Raw genomic sequence first — 7,126 nt, forward strand, 5'->3', positions numbered from 1 at the left:
CACTGTTGTAAAACAATCTCTAGGTTTTAAATGTTTAAAACAGAAATTAATGGAGGAAAAATACTACAGTAGACAGGGAAGTTATAAATTTGGTTCCAATTATCTTTGGTCTTTGAACCATTCGAATTTTGAATGTCTCTAAGAAATCATCTAGGTAGAAGAGTGAATAGTTCCTCTAAGGACACTGAGTAAAAGAGGCAACCTCATTGTTCCCAGGATGATCTCTAAACCAGTGATCCCCTAAGTGTGGTCCCAGAATAACAGCACCAGCCTCATCTGTTGAAAATGCGAGTTCTTGGCCCCCACACAGATTTACTGAATCAGGAACTCAGGGAGGTGACCCTGCGATCTCCATTTTAATACGCTCTTCAGGTGATTCAGATGCAGAATTGAGAACTGCTGCTGAAAGTTTTTCAAGTGTGTAATGTAAGGAAACCTCTCCATTACAACAAAACAAGACGCCCTCCTATGATCAAATCAACATTATGGACGACTGAGAAAACCAGACCATTTTTTAAATCCTTTAATTCAGGGGTCAGCAAACTATGGCTGTGAACCAAATCCAGCTCTCCACCTATTTTTATAGAGACCGTGATAATACAAATTTATTAATCAAAAGACAAATATTTCAGATAACAGATAAAAATTGAATAAAATTCAATTTCACTGTCCATAAATAAAGTTTTATTGAAAGATAGCCATGCTCACTCATTTACATGTGCCTATAGCTGCTTCTGTAACACAGCGGCAGAGCTGTGTCATTGTGACAGACTATTTGGCCTATAAAGTCAAAAATATTTAATATCTTCGCCTTTACAGAAAAAGTTTGCCACCTTCTGCTTTAATGCAATAATTAGAATCCACTAATCTAAAAGCAAAATATAATCAGTGATTTTCTCTTAAAAATTTAATTTTCATTTTAATCCTACAGGCAAAGATCTAGCAGTTTAACGAATCATAAGGAAAGTTAAATCAGATCTATTTTTATCTACAATGTAAATTAAATAACCCACATGGAGCATCTGGAAAATGTTATTATGCTGCTTTCTCTGTTCAAATAGTCTAACAAATGACAAAGAACTGACGGTGAATATTAATGAAGCACTCTATCACATTTAGTTCTGAAAACTAATTTAGCAATCTCCTCCCACTGTCATTTACTCAGGTGGTTAACTTAAACTGTAAGCTTGTCTCTAACGCTGCACGTTGGCTTCACTTCTCAGGCCTCACACTGTGGCCACCTTCCTCCCTTTCCCAGGCTGGAGCTCTCCAAGCCCGAGACTTCTTCCCTCTGATCCTCCACCTCTCAAATTTTTTTCCAGACCAAGTGAAGTATAGTTTATATCACTGAAGACCTGCTCACTGAGTTCCTGAAATACTTTAGTCAACACCTATTGGGTGGCTGAAATATCATTTTTATCCAAATCCACTTTCTTGAATTTCATCTTCCTCTACAGTTCTAAGATCTCTTGAAATGAGACCCTTCTTTTGATTTCTCACCAGAAAAAAATCATGTATCTCAACTTTAAATCTTTAAGGTATATTCACTTTAGCTTGAAAATGAGAGCACTAAATTCTTGACAGGTTGGTGTTACCAGCCCACATGAAATTGTTGAACAAGTCTGTATGGAGTGTGGTGAGGTTTGGGCTCCAGGTCCCTGTTATTCTATATTCAACTTAATATTTAAGCATTCTTTGGCCACTAAATTAATGGACATTCACTTAGGGTTATGCAGACAAGCAAACCCTCCAAAGGAAGGGTATTGTCATGGTAAATCTCTCTCAATTGGAAAGGTAGTTTTGTAGTTAGAAGGATATGGGCCTCCAATTCAAAGAAAATCGAAACCTAAATGCGGACTTTGCCACTGTGTTTGGGCACATTACTGAACTGTAAAGTGGAATAAATCACCTGCCTTCAAGGAGACCTGCAGTATTCATGATATCTTTGTATGGATTGGGAAAAGGCGCCCCTTCCTCCAGGCAGATTCAACCCTGTGTAGCCCCCGGGTACACGCTTGTCAAGTGGAGTACACACTAAATTTGGACTTCTGACCCTGAACTTTTCCCCCTTCACTTCTCTGAGCTTCTGTCGTCTGGCTCCTTTCCAACTTCATCTCACACACCACCCTCCTCTGGGGTCACTTGGTTCTGGATACACTGCCCTCCTTTTTGTTCCTTGAACAAGTCAAGCCTTTTCTTGCTTAAGGTCTTTGCATATGCTGTTCCTTCTGCTTGGAATGCTTTAAAGCAAAGACTGTAAACTGGTGTTGAGTGAGCCACTTCTGGCAAGCAGATAAATCCCTTGGTTTGCAAAACATTTTCTAAATTTTAAAGGATAGCCATCATGTAAAATTTGGAAGATTTCACGTAAAAGTTATATTTCAACTTACGTATCCCCAGCGCACTTGGGGACCCCTCTGGCATTTGCATCTTGATTTAAATAATCTTTCAGGTGGCATCTCATATGCTACCTCCTCACAGAGACTTTTTCTGACCTTTCTATCCCAAATTATCATCCCCTTTTGTCCCCCAGCTCATTCTCTTGTTTCTTTCATAGTAGTAAGTTGATATAAATTTACTACTTTCTAGGTCAAAGATGGTTGAATATTGACGATTTCATGTTTCAATCTAATGCAATTCACAACTTTTAAATTATTCTGTTTGTGTTTCATGTCTGCCTATAGAAACTAAGTCCTTTAGGATAAGGATCTAGCTTTATTCGCTATTATATTCTCAATGACTTGGACGCACACAGCACCTGGCAGGCACAAGGCACTAAAATATTTGGATAAATAAATGAAAAGACTCCTTCCACCAAAAGTTCCTCAGCAGCTCCAGGACATACACAAAATCCATTTTAACCTATCATGAGGTCTCTAGAGTTAGCCTAAGTTATAGGGGACTTTCCTAACCTGGAGCCCAAGGCCATCCTACCACTACTTAGCACTGCCCTACTCAGCTCTGGAGCTGGCTTTAATTCCACACTTTATCAGCCTCTGCTCATACAGCTGATGTCCCTGGTCCTGGTATTGGAAATTACTCTTGAAGTGTGACCTGGAACCCCTGTGCAAAACAGCATTGATACCACCACTGGACATGCACTGAGATGTTCCCTCAAGCCCAAAAAGGAAGCTGGGGAAAATGGTACTTGTTCTTGAGGTGACTGGTGACAGTCACAATAAATAACTTCTACAGCCTTGGCCATGTTAGCAAGAGGTTGCTTGTTCCCCATATCTTTGCATGTATTCTCTTGTTTACATGTCTTGTCACACATTTCTTAATTCTCCTGTTTCTTCCTCTAGATTATGAATGCTTTTAAAAAGTATGACTCCTCAGGACCCAACTTTAGGCACTTACAATGTTTAATGACTGAATGAAATTTTGAATGAATTAAAATCATTCAAGTGCTATATAAAGCATCGCTAGAAGTTAAACATGGTAATAAACTTTCATCTACTAGGTATAATCTCATGGACATGAGCAGGGGTATGGGATGGGGTTCACACCAGAGTGTCAGCTTCAAACATCTGGAGGTGACAGAGGACCCTGAGAGAAAGAGCATTTTCCTATTCTGGGAAACACTTTCCAGACACTGTACAGTTGAGCTAAGTCAAAAACTATTCTAAGCAAATCGCTCTTTTCAATCATTTTTTTGTTGTTGTTGCCAAAAGCAGTGTACATTTATATATTGTAAGAGACCTTTTTCGTACTATTCACCTCTGTCTGTCCCTTAGTGTTCGTGCACTTCTCTCTCCTGGCCTTCTTGACATTTTGTCTCTTCTGAATGTACTCCTCTTACATGCGGTGCTTACCAGGGTTCTGCGCTAAACTGTTTCTCTCCTTGCACTTTCCCCTCGGGAAATTTTGTCTGACATTCCATCAGCATTCTAAACTTAAAATTATCCCCCCCAAAAAAAAAAAAAATTCACAGGCACATCCATACCTTCTTCTCCTCATGATTTTCTAGTGTTTCATTGCACTACCTTCTGAATCTCAAACTTCGTATTTTTTAAATATTTTTTCAATACAAATAGGCAGTTCCACTACACTCTAAGTCCTTTCATGCTTTGATGGATTTGTATATATAATTCTTCTATCTGAATAGCCCACCTGTCTCTGCACCCCTGATTAAGAATAACTCGTTCTTAAGGCCTTGGCTTAGGGATCATCTCCAGGAAGCCTCCCCTGCAACCCTCCAGCAAGATCAGGCATCTCTCTTCTGAGCTCCCAGAACTTATCCGTCCCATTCATTTAACAGATAATGATGAGCATCGACCATGTGCCAGGCATTGCTCTAGGCACTGAGCACATATCACTGCAGAAAACAGTAAAATTCTTGCTCTCATGGAACTTACATTCTCGTGGGAGAAAACAGATAGGTAAAATGAATATAGGAAGTGCTATAGAGAAAAATAATGAAAAAATGGGTAGAGAATACTGGGGAAGGTGTAATCCTAAATAGGATGGTAAGGAAAGGTCACATTAAAATGACATTTAAGCAACATTCAGGAAGTGAATCATAAAAAATATCCAAGGAAAAAGGGCATTCCAGCTGAGGTAACAGGAGCACTGGCTAGTTTGAAGAATAAAAAAAAAAGAAACCAGTTGACTTCAATTCAGTGAGAGAAGGGAAAGTCAGTAGATGAATATCCAAGAGTGACTAGAGACCAGATCATTTTGGGCTCTGGATGGCCATTGGGAAGGATGTGGCTTTTACTGACTTGGGAAACCTCAGGAGGAATTTCAGCAGAAGTCACAGGATCTCATTTACCTTTTTAAGACTGCTGTCTTAATAGACTGTAGAGTAGCAAGAATCAAGAAAACCCATCAGAAGGCACTAGTAATAATCCAAGCAATCCTGGTGTGTGGAACTGGGTGATGATTTTGCAGGATGTATAAAGTGGTCATATTCTGGATACATCATGTATTTTGAATGTTGGGCCAACAGTTTGTGCTCGGGTTGGATGTGGGTTATGAGAAAGAAGAGTGATGTGTATAGTGAAGGTTTTGGCCTGATTCGCGAAAAAAAGGACTTGCTACTTATTGGCTGAGAAGAGGAAGACAAGCAAGTTGAAGGGGCTGGGGAGTTGAGATCTTGAGTTTGGCCTGACATAATAAGCCTTGGGTGCTTATTAGATATCGAAGTGGAATTTCAGGTAGAAAATTGTATATACAAGTCCAAGGTTCTGTGGAGAGCTTTGGCTGGAGACTTGAGAATTTTCAGCATGCAGATGGGACACTGGACAAGGTTGCAAAGAGAGCCAAATGTAGATGGAGAAGGCCTGGGCCTTGGAACACTACAGTGTTAGAAGGTTGAGAAGGGAACCTCGCTTATCCAGAACAGACAAACATAAATTATTTTTCTACTGGGAGTAAACCAGAAACTATTCACTTCTCAGGACAGACCATGCCTCTTTCTATCTCCACATACTTAGCACAGGACCTAGCACACATGCTGATAAACATATGCTGACGAAGACTTGCTAAGAAAATCAAAGTAAAATCCTTAAAAGGCAAACAGAAGACACTGAAAATGGAATCCAAAGGATTTGGGTACAAATACTGATATTCACAACACTGACAGATAAACAAAGATATTACGAAATACAAAATGACAGAAGTTACTATTTATTTAATACCTTTAATATGCCAGGCTGCAAACAAAGTATTTCATGGATATTATCACAATCAATGTTCACAAGACCAGTAGTGTTACTCCCATTTAACAGAAGAGGAAACTTAGGCTCCAAATGGCCGAGTGGCTTCCCCAGGTCACACAGATAGTAAGCAGCAGGACCATTCAAACCCAAATGTGGGACTCCAACTCCCATGCAATTATCTGTACATTATGCTGCTACACACCTGTCCCAAACACTCTCTGAACGCCAGCTGGACTGGCTATGTATCTAATGTGCTCTGAACTGATAAAACCTGGATCTAACCATATTCTGTGAAAATCAAAAAACAAAACAAACGAACAACAAAAAAACAAAAAACAAAAAAAAAATCATTTGCTGAAGCAGCAGGAGAATCTGGGAAAGATCTCCTGTACTCTAGACTGGGGAGAACCATGGGCCTCAGAATCTGTAATTTCACTATTGACAGTTTCTTAGCATACCCAAATTATGCGGAAAGAACAATGGGAAAACGGTGAGAACTATAGACTGCTGAGTCTCTCTGGTACAACAGCTTAGAATTCAGTGTGAATCTCAGGAAAGGGGGAGAGGAAGATCGCAAACCACTAAGATCAGTTTCTTCTCACTGGTTAACATGAATGAGCATTAGCACTTTTCAAACAAATCTAGGCTGTACCCCCCAAAATATCTGTGGCCCAAGAAAATCATTTAAGAATTAGGCCAAAGTTTGTAGGCACAAGAGCAATGTTTGGTCTAAAAAGCAAGCTCTGAAATCAAAGGACATTTTCTTAACTTCAGAAAGATCACAATAATACATTAAGACTATGCTTATATTTAACTTAGATGTTATGATCAAAAACATCAAGTTGACCTACTTCCTTACAAATCGAAGAAAATTTGCAGTCAGATTTCTTTTAAATACTTTTGCTGGTTTGGGGTGGCACGGTAAAGTGTCTTACATAACGTATTAATGTGTTTGGCAATTTGAGCTTGTCATTTGCCATTCTAACAAAAGTAGGCAAATGAAAACTCTAATCACTGAAGAAATAGTGGCAAAGGAAATTAAAAATCAAAAAGCTACCAAAGTACATTTAGAAAATCCTACCCTATTGATCTGCTTCTTTTAAAAAATATTTTCTGATTATAGAATTTGAAGAAGTCAGAGGAGTTTTAATTATTGGCAGATCTCTTTCACTTGGGCTCTCAAAAGTAAAACATGATCATTATAGCGGTCACCTTTTTAGTAAACCTGATATACAGAAATCCAATTTATGAAGTGTACAATAAGCATATATTACTATTAAATTTTTTAAATAAAAAAGTACACCATCATTTAAAAAATAATTTCCTATATTTTAGGAATGATGAAGCTATAGACAATCTTATGTAATTTTACCCCATTCACTGGACTACAGTTTTAAAGAGGATAAAACACAAGCAGTGTTTGTACAAGAACACAGCACAGTACTATTTATAACAGCAAAGAATTG

Source organism: Pteropus alecto, unplaced genomic scaffold (assembly GCF_000325575.1).
Source record: "Pteropus alecto unplaced genomic scaffold, ASM32557v1 scaffold267, whole genome shotgun sequence".
Classification (NCBI taxonomy): domain Eukaryota; kingdom Metazoa; phylum Chordata; class Mammalia; order Chiroptera; family Pteropodidae; genus Pteropus; species Pteropus alecto.